Here is a 16669-nt window from a genome sequence, read left to right on the forward strand (position 1 = left end):
TATTTTTCACAGAACTAGAACAAAAAATTTCACAATTTGTAGGAAACACAAAAGACCCCGAATAGCCAAAGCAATCTTGAGAACGAAAAACGGAGCTGGAGGAATCAGGCTCCCTGACTTCAGACTATACTTCAAAGCTACAGTAATCAAGACAGTATGGTACTGGCACAAAAACAGAAAGATAGATCAATGGAACAGGACAGAAAGCCCAGAGATAAACCCACGCACATATGGTCACCTTATCTTTGAAAAAGGAGGCAGGAATGTACAGTGGAGAAAGGACAGCCTCTTTAATAAGTGGTGCTGGGAAAACTGGACAGGTACATGTAAAAATAAGAGATTAGATCACTCCCTAACACCATACACAAAAATCAGCTCAAAATGGATTAAAGACCTAAATGTAAGGCCAGAAACTATCAAACTCTTAGAGGAAAACATAGGCAGAACACTCTATGACATAAATCCCAGCAAGATCCTTTTTGACCCACCTCCTAGAGAAATGGAAATAAAAACAAAAATAAACAAATGGGACCTAATGAAACTTCAAAGCTTTTGCACAGCAAAGGAAACCATAAACAAGACCAAAAGACAACCCTCAGAATGGGAGAAAATATTTGCAAATGAAGCAACTGACAAAGCATTAATTTCCAAAATTTATAAGCAGCTCATGCAGCTCAATAACAAGAAAACAAACAACCCAATCCAAAAATGGGCAGAAGACCTAAATAGACATTTCTCCAAAGAAGATATACAGATTGCCAACAAACACATGAAAGAACGCTCAACATCATTAATCATTAGGGAAATGCAAATCAAAACTACAATGAGATATCATCTCACACCAGTCAGAATCATCAAAAAATCTAGAAATAATAAATGCTGGAGAGGGTGTGGAGAAAAGGGAACACTCCTGCACTGCTGGTGGGAATGTGAATTGGTACAGCCACTATGGAGAACAGTATGGAGGTTCCTTAAAAAACTACAAATAGAACTACCATATGACCCAGCAATCCCACTACTGGGCATATACCCTGAGAAAACCATAATTCAAAAAGAGTCATGTACCAAAATGTTCATTGCAGCTCTATTTACAATAGCCCGGAGACGGAAACAACCTAAGTGTCCATCATCGGATGAATGGATAAAGAAGATGTGGCACATATATACAATGGAATATTACTCAGCCATAAAAAGAAACGAAATTGAGCTATTTGTAATGAGGTGGATAGACCTAGAGTCTGTCATACAGAGTGAAGTAAGTCAGAAAGAGAGAGACAAATACCGTATGCTAACACATATATATGGAATTTAAGAAAAAAAAAATGTCATGAAGAACCTAGGGGTAAGACAGGAATAAAGACACAGACCTACTGGAGAACGGACTTGAGGTTATGGGGAGGGGGAAGGGTGAGCTGTGACAAAGCGAGAGAGAGGCATGGACATATATACACTACCAAACGTAAGGTAGATAGCTAGTGGGAAGCAGCCGCATGGCACAGGGATATCGGCTCGGTGCTTTGTGACCGCCTGGAGGGGTGGGATAGGGAGGGTGGGAGGGAGGAAGATGCAAGAGGGAAGAGATATGGGAACATATGTATATGTATAACTGATTCACTTTGTTATAAAGCAGAAACTAACACCATTGTAAAGCAATTATACCCCAATCAGAATGTTAAAAAAAAAAAAAGAAAAAGAAAAGCTGCTCAACATCACTAATTATTAGAGAAATGCAAATCAAAAGTGCAAAGAGGTATCACCTCACACCAGTTAGAATGGGCATCATTAGAAAATCTACAAACAACAGATGCTGGAGAGGGTGTGGAGAAAAGGGAACCCTCTTGCACTGTTGGTGGGAATGTAAATTGATACAGCCACTATGGAGAACAGTATGGAGGTTCCTTAAAAAACGAAAAATAGAATTACCATATGACCCAGCAATCCCACTACCGGGCATATACCCAGAAAAAACCGTAATTCGAAAAGACGCATGCACCCCAATGTTCATTGCAGCACTATTTACAATAGCCAGGTCATGGAGGCAACCTAAGTGTCCATCGACAGATGAATGGATAAAGCAGATGTGGTACAAATATACAATGGACTATTACTCAGCCACAGAAAGGAATGAAATTGGGTCATTTGTAGAGACGTGGATGGATCTAGAGACTGTCATACAGAGTGAAGTAAGTCAGAAAGAGAAAAACAAATATCGTATATTAATGCATAGATATGGAATCTAGAAAAATGGTACAGATGAACCAGTTTGCAAGGCAGAAATAGAGACAGAGATGTAGAGAACAAACGTATGGACACCAAGGGGGGAAAGTGGCAGGGTGGGTGGTGGTGGTGGGATGAATTGGGAGATTGGGATTGACATGTATACACTAATATGTATAAAATAGATAACTAATAAGAACCTGCTGTATTAAAAATAAGTAAATAAAATGAAATTTAAAAAAAAGACATCAGGGCCAGGGTAACCTAGATTATGCGAAAAGATTTTAAAAGGAAATAGACTTTTTGAGAAACGTATCATATTTTAACTTGAAATCCATGGTGAAGAGGGTGGTTGTCTTTTACCTATAGGGTAAAGAGTGAAGGGTTATTGATGATAAAGCTTGGCTGTTGCTCTCCTTTGGTTCCTTTGATCTTCACTTTGCATGAGTGGAACCGTCAGGATCTCTCTAGAGAGGACAGGTTCCGGCACAATGCTGCACCGGCGTTTCTTCTACTGAAGCAAGAGCAAAATAGATGACATCAGGCTTTGGCAACTGATACATTTTAGTTCTTTCCACACATTGTTGATACACCTTAGCTTCTCTCTTTCCAGGGAATTTGAATCTGATGGGGAGTCCAAAGATGATTATCACTGAGCCACCTGCAGCAGGGCCTCTGAGAGACATGGAAACTCTACAGCAGCGCCCCATCTCTTCAGAGTCTCGATATTCAATCCCTCTTTTGACCCCACGATCTACATTAGATACTTCTTCGATTAAGATGTCCGAACACTTAGACTCCTAACTGGGTCTTAAAATATTCTAAGCCAGGCTTGGGTCCAGGGCCCAGGTGGAGGTGGTGAGGGGTGTTGAGATGTGACAAGATGTGGCGATGGTGGCCCTGTCACTGACGGCTGCATCAAGTCCATGTGGAAGGTGGAGGGAGAAAGGAAAGTTGGGTGCTTGCGCACGTTGGTCAGGCTGGTTTCTGTCCCCAGTGACCTAAGATTTCAGTTGACATGATGCCAAAGCAGGGCTGTGTTCCCTTTGGCCCCTGCACCTGAGCCCCCGATCTTGGCAGGAATGTGAAGAAGCTCTTGCCCCCTCTGCCATGCTCTTGCATCTCACCTGGGCATGTGGCCCCCTGACAAAACAGCTCTGTCTTCTGCTGCCTGGAGGCTCCTCTCTGCAGACGGCTCAAACCTGGTCCTTGTGAGGCTGAAGTGCAGACACTGTCTTTCCACCCTCTGTCTCTGCCCCCAGGCACTAGGACGTAAATGTCCTCTCTTAGCATTTAGGCAACAAAGGGATAAATAAGTGAAAGTCAAATCATGCAAGTCTCCTTGACAGAGGCCAAGTATCTCTGGGTTGCCAAACTTGCCCTGACACGCCTGAGCTGAGAAGTAAAGGCCGATCAAACTCACATCTAAAACCCTGGATCATAAGGAAAATTCCAGCTAACAGGGACGGTTGCCCTGACCCCTCCCCTATGATGCTTCAGCAAAGAGCTGGTCTGGGAAAAACTCTACTCGTTCAAAGATGAGTCAGCAAAAAGGAAGCTGCAAAGGATCTCTCCAAGCAGAGGAAAGGGATAGGAAACGCAAGTGGCAAATGCAGAATCCTCACCAGAAACACTGCCTTAGAGCAGACGAGAGCTGTAACCAAACAACTGCCAGGCATTTTAAAAAACTTAATGAAATGGTTGCCTCTAAGAAGACAGAGTACAGGGGAAAATGGTGAGACATCTGGAGGAGAAACATGAGCTCAGGAAAAAAAAGTGGAAAAAGAAAAGAAAATAGAAATTAGCCCAAGGAAGGAAAAACACTGCGGAAAATGTAAGGACATAGAGGGCAGTAATAACAAAAAGTCAGCAAAACGAAATGGAAATAAAAGGGTTTAAAAGGCAAAGTCACCTGATGTTTATTAATTGATTAAGCACCTATGATGTACCAGGCATTATTCTAGGCACTAGTGTAGCGGAGCAAAACTTGCCCGCCCCAAAATATCTCTTTGCCATGCAGATTATTTTGAGCTGAAAACAATTAAGGCCCAAAAGACTCAGGAAGAGACTTTGATCTTCTCCTTAACTGCCTGAAAGAATTTAGATAGAGGCCCTGTTCCTGGAATGGAGCTATCACCAGGGATATCTGCAAAGAATATGGGCCAGGGGGCTTTCCTGGTGGTGCAGTGGTTGAGAGTCCGCCTACTGATGCAGGGGACACGGGTTCGTGCCCCGGTCCAGGAGGATCCACATGCCGCGGAGCGCCTGGGCCCGTGAGCCATGGCCACTGAGCCTACGCGTCCGGAGCCTGTGCTCCGCAACGGGAGAGGCCACAACAGTGAGAGGCCCGCCATCTGGTTATCAAACAGTTGCTTTTCCATCTCCATATGAATTGCCTTCCTCCACTTTGTATCCCCAAACCACTTCCCCCAACGTTGTCTTTTGTCTTTAGCTGAAGATAGTACTTAAGGTGAGGCTTTCACTCTTGGAGAGTTACTCAGCTTTCCTGGGGCTCACCCATCTATACATGTTATTAAACTTTTGTTTGATTTTCACCTGTTAATCCGTCTCATGTCAATTGAACTCCTACACCGGCCAGAAGAACCTAAAAGGGTAGAGGAACATTTCTCCCTCCCTGACTCTGGGAATACAGCAGCTCCATAACTGACACTGGCCAGGCCCTTACGGCCCTTGAAACAAAATTGGGTCTCGTTTTCAGCTTTCTACACCATCTACGGTCGAAAATGCAAAGACCGCTGTCGAAGGATCAGGGGAATGGAAAGCGCCCACTGAACTGAGAAGGTATCTTGAGACAAAAAAATAAGGCAGGCAGCTCCGTATAATCAATGGATCCGTTGATTATAGGGTAACTTACTCACCGGGTGGGATCTGGATCAGGTGGACCACAATCCAGAGCATTTACAGCTGCACTCACACCACCGAGGGGCCACGGGGACAATTTTGTAGTTAACCTAAGATATGGGGGTAGGTGCTTGGAAACAGGACATGCATTCCTAAGGCAAGATTTATGAATGGGTAATTAGTCTCATGGGTGCTGGGAACAGGTCAGCAAAGGTTTTCATCATTGTTTGGGGACTGACTGAGCATAGAGGCCACCTGGTCTTAATGATTATTAAACAGTATCTATTAACTACAAAGCCCTGGATGACACAGAAGTGATTTACTGAACAGTACAGTCCTGGGTAGGGTCAGAAGAAGGAAAGGAAACTGTAAGGTCTCAAGATGGGGTCAGTTATGCTAACAGCCATACAACCACCCAACAGAGGACCCCATAGTCAAGGTATTCCATGGACCTCTCCTGCTCCCTCCCATTGACAGGCATCTGGTATGACCCAGCATTTGAATAGCCTCCTCAAAAATGAATCTTCCCAAGATTTCTAACTTTACCTTCTCATCTCCTCCATACCTTGGTCACTGTTATGGGCTGAATTGTGTCCCCCCACGCTGCAGTTTTTAGGATGAAGCCCTAATCTCCCCAATGTGACTGTCTTTGGAGATATGGCCTTTAGGGAGCTAATTAAGGTTAAATGAGGTCATAAGAGTGGGGCCCTGATCCAATATGACTGGTGTCCTTATAAGAAGAGGAAGAGACACAGGAATGGGTGCACACACGGAAGAGGCCAGGTGAGGACACGTTAAGAAGGAAGCCAGCTACAGGCCGGGTAGAGGCTCTTAGCTGAAACCGAATTTGTGGCACCTTGATAGTGGACCCCTAGCCTGCAGAACTGTGAGAAAGTAAATGTCTATGGTTTAAGCCACCCAGCCTGTGGTATTTTATTACTACAGCTCAAGCAATCTATGTAATACAGTCACTGAATTAGATAGATTACAATCTATCTAATACAGATGCCCAGAGAGGGACCATCTCCTCTTTTTGTTTCCTGGGTAATGATCAGAACAAAAGTGGTGGTGAGCCATATAAGCTTATTTTGAAATTTTGAGATTCCACCCTGACCATTCCTAGGCATGATGTTTCTTTTTTTTCCCTAGATGCAACACCAGGCCAGGCTGGTGTGTACCCTCCTGGTGGCAGATCAACCAAAAAGGGACTGAGGGGATCCAAACTGAATTCTGGTTCAGCCACGCAGATTTTCTTCTTGGCTTGAGATGGTCCTAGAGCATAAAGATAATAGCTACTTGGTTGAGAGCCCTGCTTGGGGCTCCTCCTGGAGCAGCCCATGTAAGCACTCTTGTGGGTCTCTGTGAATTTGGTAAAAGTGCCCTTGTCCCTCTCGTATGTGACCCTTCTGGACGGAAGGTCTGGGCAGGTTGTGGGGATGACTGAAGGAAAGATGAAGGTATAGGCACTGGAACAGGGTGTGCCAATTTTGCAGTGGTAGAGGAAGAACAATAACCCTGGCATCCATGGAGGGCACGCCTTGGACCCTGGAGCTGTTGAGTTGCAGGGTCAGGGGTGCAATTAATGGCTCCTTGTCCACAAGACCTGGCACAGTCACACTGTCTGCCTAGACCAGGCAGCAGCTATTACTACAACCTGCCCTTCTGTGGGTTTTGTCACCCCGGTCTGAATACAATGAAAATAGGAAAATTCATGTGGGCACGGCCGCTTCTGAAGTACCCTTCTGTCCCTGACGCTGCCAGGCGCAGCCCCAGTCACGCCTCCCAGAGCCCCCTCATACTGCTCAAACACCCGGACTGGTACAACCTCGTCTCTATTTGATGGACACAAAATTCACATGCTTCTTCTGATGCCCAACTCGTTATGCCATATGTGGTAATCAAGGCTGCATCAACCTGGTGACCTGTTTATGTTCCTATCTAAACCACCACAGTGGTGACACAAATCAAACTGAACAACTAATCCCAAACTGGAGTGACCCATGCCCCCTTGGATTGTCTCTTTGTATGTGAGGGAGAATGGGTCACAGAATGTCTCTCCAATGGGGTCTGAGTCTCAGCCCTGGAAAAGGCCTTCTCCAAGGTGATTTCTTCCTTGGGTACTCCTTCAGTCCTATCCACTCTTCCTGTACTTTTTTTTTTTTTTCCTGTTGTGGTAAAATGAACATAAATTGTACACTTAAAATGGTTAAAATGGTAAACTTTGTGTCATTATGATGACATTCACGACATTGGATTAACCATCACCATTACCTATTTCCAGACTTTTCCATCACCCCAAACTGAAACTCTGTACTCATTAAGCAATAACTCCCCATTCCCCTTCCATCAGCCCCTGGTAACCTCTACTCTTCTTTCTGTTTCCATGAATTCACCTCATATAAGTGGAACCATATATTTGTCCTTCTGTGCTTGGCTTATTTCACTTAGCAAAACATTTTCAGGGTTCATCCATGTTGGTGCATGTGTCAGAATTTCCTCCCTTTCTTCGGCAGAATGATATTCTGTTGTATGTATATACCATATTTTGTTTATCCGTTTATCTCTTTCTGTGCTCTTCAGAGTTTTTACCCTTTAGTGGTTAACCCTCTGTTATCAGTTAATAATTATTCATATTAAACTTTCCTTGTTCACATAGTGTAGTTCCTGTCTCCTGACTGGGACCCTGACCAACACACCTGCCTTTGGGAACTGCCTTTCTCTTCTCACTCAGTGTGACTTTGATGGGGCCAACCATGGAACCTTGTTTCCCTCATCATGAATCATACTGCCCCATCAATCTAGTAACGGTCATGAGTTTCAGGGCAGGAACACGACCCAACCAGTGCCCATCAGAATCCTTCCCCAGGATGGATGGGTGAATATGGGAATCCCCATGGGATTGCTTCTCTGGAGTTCTTGCAGCCCAGACACGTACAGGAGGCTTATCTCGTGGCAGGATAAACTGAGACCAATATTCAAAGAGAACTAGAGATGGAAATGAGAAATGAAGAGGTTTCTGATATACCTAGAGGCAGTGTACTGGAGAAGAAGGTCAGCATTTAAGGAAGTGGGGGAGTCAATAAGAATAGTGAGAAAGGGCAGCCAGACAGCAGAGGAAGCATCAGGAGCTGGTGGTATCCCGCTATTGTGATCAAGACAGGATCTTTCCTTTTTCTTCTTTTTTTTTTAACATCTTTATTGGAGTATAATTGCTTTACAGTGTTGTGTTAGTTTCTGCTGTATAACAAAGTGAATCAGCTATATGTATACATACATCCCCATATCCCCTCCCTCTTGCATCTCCCTCCCCCCACCCTATCCCACCCCTCTGGATGGTCACAAAGCACCGAGCTGATCTCCCTGTGCTATGCGGCTGCTTCCCACTAGCCGTCTATTTTACGTTTGGTAGTGTATATATGTCCATGCCACTCTCTCACTTCGTCCCAGCTTACCCTTCCCCCTCCCCGTGTCCTCAAGTCCATTCTCTACGTCTGTGTCTTTATTCCAAGACAGGATCTTTTAAGAGAAAGGAGGGGGTGGGAGTTCCCTGGTGGTCCAGCGGCTAGGAGCTGGGCTCTCACTGTCATGGGCCTGGGGTTCAATCCCTGGTTGGGGAACTGAAATCCCGCAAGCCGCGCGGCGCAGCCGAAAAAAAAAGAGAGAGAAGGAAGCGGGTTAAAAAATGGGCTGGAGAATGGCCCCTGGACTGGGCGCTAGCTGATGGTGGACCCCAGTGAGAGCAGTGTGAGCAGAGCACTCTGGATTAGCACCGTGGGCCTCTCCCTGTCTGTCTCTGGGACCCTCGAGGGCCCTAGTCTCAGGCCGTGCTTGCTGCTCCTTAAAGGTGCTCTCAAGCTTCCCCAGCTCATCCTTTTGACCAAGTCTGACTGATTCTCCCAAATTCAGCTCGAGCTCAGCTCTTCAGAGAGGCCCAGCAGACCAGCTTCTTGATCCAAAGAGGAGAAGCGATTCCCGCGGCACTCGGTGTGTTCCTTCCTCGGTCAATCACTTATCACGCTGTTGCCATCGCAGGCTTGTCTCCTGCTCCAGCCTGTGGACTCCTTTAAATCGGGGACTTTGGTTTATACATCTCTGTGTTCCAAGCACTCAGCACAGGGCCTGGCCTTGAAAGGAGCTCAGTGCACACAAATGGATCAATGTCTGCAGGGGCGCACTTGTGATTCTTCTGTGAGAGGAGAATGCGATCTGGTTGCCATGGTGCTGAGAGAGAGATTTCTCCACCTGCTGTTTCCAAAAGGAACAAGGCACAGTGACCTGACTGCATTTGGGCATCTGGCCAGCAGGGTCTGCAGAATCCAGCAAGATGGATGCGGTGCTAACCCTGAGGTGGCCGAGACACTTTTCCAGCTATGCAGACCTTTCTGCCCTTTTCGCCCAGGCAGGTAAGCTGTCAAGTACCAACAAAAAATTGTCTTCTTTCTGTCCTTGGCAGATTTAAAGGGCTCCTCTTTTGCCAATATTCCCTTAGCTCTCATGGCAGTTTTTTCTCTCCCCTTGCACTGTTCTTTCTACCTCCTTGCCCACTGCTACCCTAAGACAGGGGCTTCCAAACTATAGCCTGTGGGCCAAATCCTCAGAGGACCTCAGTCTTATCCTAAAGGCTGTCTTCACCTGATTGGATGAGGCCCACCTACATGGTGGAGATTGACTTTACTCAAAGTCGACTGATTTAAGTGTTAATCTCATCTAAAACATTCCTTCATAGCCACATCCAGATGTGTTTGCCCGAATATCTGGACACTGTGGCCTAGCCAAGGTGACATAACATTAAACATCACACTGTATGGCCCAGTGCTGGTCAACGGGATGTCAGCAGAAGTTGTTGAGCGGGGAGGGCTCCTGAAGAGGGAGGCAGCTATGCTTGCCCACGTTCTGTTATTTCTTCCTCATCCTTCCTGCCCAAGAGGTGAGCCTGGTGTTCGGCACTTCACTAGCCATCTTGAACTCGCCCTGGAAAAGTCAAGAGAAGCTCAAAGAACTCAATATCCTCAAGCCCCGCATCTGCCCTGGACTTGTCACCTTTGGGCTTCTTCTCAGATGAGAGAAAAACAGAGCACTGTGTTATTATGCCTGCTTTTCATGTCTCTGTTGCTCGCGGCCAGAAGCGATTCCTGACTAATACTCTCTGCTTCTTGGCCATTCAGACCTCTCTCAGGTCTGAGCATTCTTGAGCCTGGCCCCCAGGCTCCCACTGAGACTCCCGGCTGTCCCTCCAGTAGGTGTCCTGTCATTTGGGCTAGCCTGAATGGGATCTTGTTTGTACCCAAGAACACTCCCCGGTATAAAGCATAAGCCAGGTGGGAAGGACTAAGGAGATGAGGGGCATGATGGGGGTGAGGGGGCGGTGGAGATGAAAGAAAATGTTCCAGGTAGAGATATGAGTATGTGCAGAGGCCAAAGGTGAAAGACCATGCCTCCTGCAGGATAGTAAGGCTGGATCATAGAGTGCAAGGGAGGACTGGCTAGAGTGAGGCTGAGAGGTAGGCTATGGTGAGAATGGATTTTAACCCCAAGGGTAAGGGGAGTCGTGGGCAGGTTCTATGTGTGTATGTATAGGTCACATGACCATATTTCCAAACTGGGAAGCTCACTGTAATTGTAGCAAGGAGAAAGGATTACAAGGGGCCAGTCTGAAGACAGCAACCTGTTGCAGGGATGCAGGTAAGGAATGATGGAGGCAGTGGGGAAAGAAGAAACAAATTTTAGAGAGGTTTGGAGATAAAAGAGTCAAGAACTATATTTGAAGGGTAAAGGCGAAAAAGATGTCAAGTTCAGAATCAAGAATTCTGTCTTGATGAATGGATAAAGAAGATGTGGTATATATACACAATGCAGTATTACTCAGCCATAAAAAAGAATGAAATATTGCCATTTGCAATAACATAAGTGGACTTATAGAATATCATACTAAGTTAAGTAAGACAGAGAAGGACAAGATTATATGATATCACTTATATATGGAATCTAAAAGATATGAATGAATTTATTGACAAAACAGACACAGACTCACAGAAAACAAACTTATGGTTACCAAAGGGGAAAGGGGAGGGGAGGAATAAATTAGGAGTTTGGGATTAACATACACACACTACTATATATAAAATAGACAAATAACAAGGATTTACTGTATAGCACAGGGAACTATACTCAGTATCTTATAAACTTACAATGGAAAAGAATCTGGAAATATATATATATATATACACAATTGAATCACTTTGCTGTATACCTGAAACATAATACTGTAAATCAACTATACTCCAATAAAATAAAGAATTCTGTCTTGAGCACCCAGATGGATACCATTTTTTCCCTCCAGCAGGCAGTTTAGCATCCTCACACCACACCCCTGTACCTGTGGAAGTGTTCTCGGACCAAAGAACACACCGTCTCTCATCTCTCCCCTGGAGTCACAATGGTCACAGCCTTTCAGATGGTCTCAGGCTGCATCATCAAAGGTACTGAGTTCAGAACAAGGCAGGTGATGCTCCTGCCCTCTTGACTCTGGTTAGAACATATACCAGGCGTATTGTGTCTAGTCTTGGTCCCTAACCACAAAGAGAAGTTTAACAACTGGAGCTTGTCCAGGTAAGGCGACCGTCAGGAAACCACAGCAATGAGGGCGTTCTGAGGGACCAGGGACCAGACAAACTTTAAGGGGATGAGCCTCCTGTGCATAAATGTCTAAAGGCGGAGGGAGCAGAGGGTTCACAGTGGCCCTAGGACACAGCAAGGACTGCTGGGCCGAAGCTGTAGGGATGCAGATTTTTGCAACGTAAAAACCCCGTGTGGACAGGAAGCCTGGGGACGGAATGAACAGCCCATGCTGAGAGGGGTCTGGAGGGCAGCCGAGGGGTTCCCCCTCCCAGATGCCAGGGACATGTGGAACAGAGACCACAGATCAAATGCCCACAGGTGCCAGGTGAGGCACTCAGAGGAGCGGTCCAGCTAAAGGTACAAAAATTCAAAATTAAAACCAATGGCAGCAACAGCAAGCACTGTGCACGTGGAACGAAGTCTGCTGCAGAGGTGGGACTGAGTGGATGCACAGCCTCTGCGCAGGAATGCGGGGCGGCGTGTGTTATTTCCTGGGGCTGCCATAACCAAGTCCCCCAAACGGGTGGCTTCAGAGAAATTTATCATCTCTCAGTTCTGGAGGCTAGAAGTCCAAAATCAAAGTGATGGTGGGGTCGTGCTCCCTCTGAAGCTTCTGAGGAAGGATCCTTCCAGCTTCTAGCAGCCCCAGGTGTTTCTTGGCTTCTGGCAGCAGGACTCCAATCTCTGCCTCCGTCTCCACGCGGCCATCTTTCCCCTGTGTTTCCCTCTTCTTACAGACACCAGTCACATTGGAGTAGTGGTCCACCCTACTCCAGTAGGAACTCATCTTAACTTAATTAGTTACATCTGCCCTGACCCTATTTCCAAATGAGGTCATATTCTGAGGTGACCTTGTCTTTTTGAGGGACACAATTCAAACCATAACTGGGAGTCTGAGGTCCCGTCCAGCTGGAGACATGTCAACCTAGAGGTAGCCACTAGCTTTGGTGAATTTGTGTGGTTTTGCTGTCTTGTCTTCCCAGCTTGCGTAAGCTTTCTCCTCCCCACCTAACTGGCAAAGCCAGAGCCCCACTGATATTTAGGGACTGACCCACCCTGTCTCTGCCGGACAGGTGTAGAGGGTCGGGATGCCTTAAGGAAGGGCTGAGAAGGGGCTCCAGGGCTTCCCTGTGGTCACTCTCTGGGGCCTGGGTCTCTGGGGCTCAGAAGTCTGGCTCAGAGGCTACTTCCTGCACGAAGGCCTCAGAAGCTGGGCCTGCATAGGGCTGTCCCAGTGCTCACGCTGCTTAGCTGCTAGTTTGTGCGGAGATGCTCCCCTCTGCTGGGCAGAGGGAAATCTGCTGTCCTTCCATTTCTTAGCGGTTTGTCTCCCTAAGTCGCAAGTTCACAAACCCACAGTAAACACAGTCAGGGGCCAGAGGCCAGCAGGGCCAGTTCCCCCATTTTTCAGTGGGGGAGATTGAGGCTGGAGAGGGGAAAGGCCTTGTGTAAGGCCACACAGAGACCAGACGTGTGCCACCTCCCTCCCACACCAAGGTCTGGGAAGCATCTCTTAGGATCCTGGAGGCGCGGGCTCGAAGAAAGCCAGGGTGGGGCTCCTGGGAAGCCTGCATACAGCTGAGCTTGGAGGAAAAATGGCCAGAGAAGGAGAAGGCAAAGAAGGTGGGCACCTTACTTCAAGTACAGGCCTCAGAAAGCTGGCCAGGTACTGACCCGGCGAAGAGAACCAGGACCGCCAGTCAGTCCACTCACTCTGGACGATTCCCCATCAGCCTGTGTGAGTGATCCCAGCATAGCCTAACTCCATACTCCTAAGAAGTCATGTACATACAGAACTTTTGTAAGTCAGATGCTCTTTGTACCCTCTCCCTCCTTCTCCTGTGTCCCAGATACCCTGACCATCTTTCTCATACGTGGCCCAGTGGTAGCACAGTAGTTAGGGCAAGTTTACTGCTCTAACAGGTAGGCCAGAAGGCATCATAGCTCAAACGCAATGGAAACTTACTTTTTGCTTGTGTCAACAGTTCACGGAGTTTATCAGAAAGGGTTGGGGCGAGGGGCTCTGTCCCCCATAGTCTCTCAGGGACCAGGCTCTGGCGTCTTTAACATATGGACATCGAGAGACAATCAGCAGAAAAGGGAAGAGCGTAGAGGATGACACACAGGAGTTCTCCTAAGCCAGGCTGGGAAGTGCTGTACAGTACATTTTAGTCATGTTCCATAAGCTAGAACACAAAGGATCCAGAAAGGACAAGAACAACCTGGGTTACATGGTGGTCTGATGGGAGGTGTGGCAAGAATACACCTCACAGACCTCCTCCCACAGCTGCTGCTCTTTGGAATCCATGACAGAGCTTGTGCCAAAGCACGCCTCCTACAGGCTGCTCCCTGCCAGTGACTGAGTGCAGCTGATGCACTAAGGCAGCTGGTTCCTTGAAGTACAGCGGACTCCTGTACTGTCAACTTTCGTTCCAGAACTCCCAGTGGCTTTGCTGAACCTTCCTTAGACTATGTGGCAGGTTAGGATGCTTCACCCAACTGTCATTCCCTCTTTCCTTCCCTTGGGGTCAGACTTGCATCATGGTCTGGTGGTTCTCCGTCTCCCTGGCTTCCTCCCGCTTTCCTTTCACAGAGGTGTTTCTCTTAATAAAATCCTTGCACACTCAATCCCATCTTGGTGTCTGCATCTTGGAGGACTCAGTCTAGCACAGGAGACTACTCCCTGGTATTCTGACTACCCCAACTCTCGTTGGGGTCATTTAACCCAGGTGGTGAAGATGGACCAGACTTGTTTGAACAAAAGATGCTCTGGGTAATCCCAGAACCTGCTAATTTCATATAGAGAGGTACCAGGGGTTAGGATTTCAACATACTTTTTTGGGGGGAGGTGCAATTCAACTCATAACAGTCTTCACCTTTGGTTGGGCCTCCAGTACCAGCCTGACTCCTGTCCACATTTCCCCAACAGGGTTACTCTAACTGTTCTTCACAAGGGCTTTTCCAAACCTTCTCCACCCTCTTCAACATTTCAGCCCTGCAACTTTCCCTTTCATATTCAACAAATGACTTTACCTACCCCTTCACAGAAAAACAGACACCGACAGAAGGGGGGTCCCTTAACCTCACGCCGTGTCTGCCTCTCACTTTCTCCATCTGAAGGCTTTTCCTGTCCTACTCACCGTGTTTTTCCTCAAGTCTAATCTATGTTCTCTTTTTTGGATCCCTTTCCTCTGATGCAGGGGCCCTGCATGTCTCCCAATTTTCTCCACATCAGGAAATGACACCACACCACAATCTACCCTACTGGCTCATGCTAAAATATCTACAAGCCCATCTTTTTTTTTTTTTTTTTTTTGCGGTACGCGGGCCTCTCACTGTTGCGGCCTCTCCCGTTGTGGAGCACAGGCTCCGGACGTGCAGGCTCAGCGGCCATGGCTCACGGGCCCAGCCCGCTCCGCAGCATGTGGGATCTTCCCGGACCAGGGCACGAACCCGTGTCCCCTGCATCGGCAGGTGGACTCTCAACCACTGCACCACCAGGGAAGCCCAAGCCCATCTTTATTATTTGCTTTTCCTGACTCTCCTTCATCCTCCAACACAACTAATCTACAGCATGTATGATTTGCTTTACCTTCAGAATATTTCCTAAATCCAACCCCTTTCAATATCACCACTATTACTACTCCGATCTAGGCAATCTAATGGGCAACTATGGGTAACTACCTCTTAACTGGTCTCACCACCTCCACTGTTAAGTTATTTCAGCCCAATCTCCACACACAGCCAGAATGATCATCTTAAAAGACACATCAGACCATTCACTCCCCTGCTTCAAATGTTTCAATGACTTCCCTTTGCACTGAAAATAAATAATTTTTTTTTTAACCATGGCCAACAAGGTCTATATGATCTGGTCTCTGTTTACTTCTCTGATATTATTTCATGCTTCTCTCCTCTTCACTCACAACATTCCAAGCACGTGGGTTTTCCTACTGTTCTTTACACAGGCCAAGTAGGTAATGCTATTACCTCAGATCTTCTCATGGCTGATTCCTTGTCAGCTTTACAGCCTTCAAATGTCACCTCCTGAAAGAGGCCTGACCATCTATCTACAGACCACCTTTACCTCAGATCATGCTCTATACAATTTCTCCACTTTGTTATTTTTAGAGTCTTTATCACTGTCTGAAACTATTTACGAATCAGTTCATTTTTATCTTGCCAGTCTGGTCCCAAAGAACGTAAGCTCCTTGTGAACGGGAAGTCTGTCTCCCTTGTTCATTGCTGTCCCTCCAGTGTCTAGAACAATGTCTGGCACCTAGTAGGCACTCTGTAAATGTCACTGCATGACTATGTGACAGGTGCCAGGGTTTTTAAGCAGCATGAAAGGTTCAGGTAGGCCACTGTCTCTCTGCTGGGACATTCACTGAACAAGTCCTAAGAAGTCCCTTGAAGGCCAATCGTCTGGTCACCTGCATGCCAAGCTGGAACACAGGAATCCTTTCAAAGGCTAGGAGTCCCGGCACTTGGATCCAGCCTCCCTAGGGGTGCTGCATAAGCGTTTCTCACCGAGACCCTGGCACTGTGGCCAGAACGGTGTTTCACAACACTTGCTGGTCTCCGTTTCTTGAGATCTGCCGACCTTGGTTCCCTGTCTCAGAGAAAATCCTGCCACTCTAGCCACTTCTGCTCCTCACTTTCCAAGCCCCTGGTTGGGCATCTTTCCCCATGCCCCCTAATTTCACAGTGTTAGAAGGTAAAAGTCTTCCTTTAACTATGCCCTGGGAATCAAGGAGGGAAGAAAAGGGAAGCAGTTTTCTTTCCTCCTGATGCTTCTACATCAGTAAAATCAAAATAGAAATTAATCTGATGATGAACTCATCTGCCTCAGCCACGGACGACTTCACTCAGGTTCAAGGGGTCTTGCCTCCTTATTCTTAGAGGACAGAAGCTGAAATAAATCTTTGCTAAGGCAGGCTGGAGGTTGAGGCAAAACTTTGCTAATGACCCA

General features: G+C 46.8%; 1 long non-coding RNA gene across 1 annotated transcript in view; it reads right to left on the bottom strand.

The window, feature by feature from the left end:
- The window catches only part of LOC137229159 (uncharacterized), a 70940-nt gene that overhangs the window by 46306 nt on the left and 7965 nt on the right, over positions 1-16669 (bottom strand). The window lies entirely within an intron of this gene.

Source organism: Pseudorca crassidens, chromosome 8 (assembly GCF_039906515.1).
Source record: "Pseudorca crassidens isolate mPseCra1 chromosome 8, mPseCra1.hap1, whole genome shotgun sequence".
Taxonomy (NCBI): Eukaryota; Metazoa; Chordata; class Mammalia; order Artiodactyla; family Delphinidae; genus Pseudorca; species Pseudorca crassidens.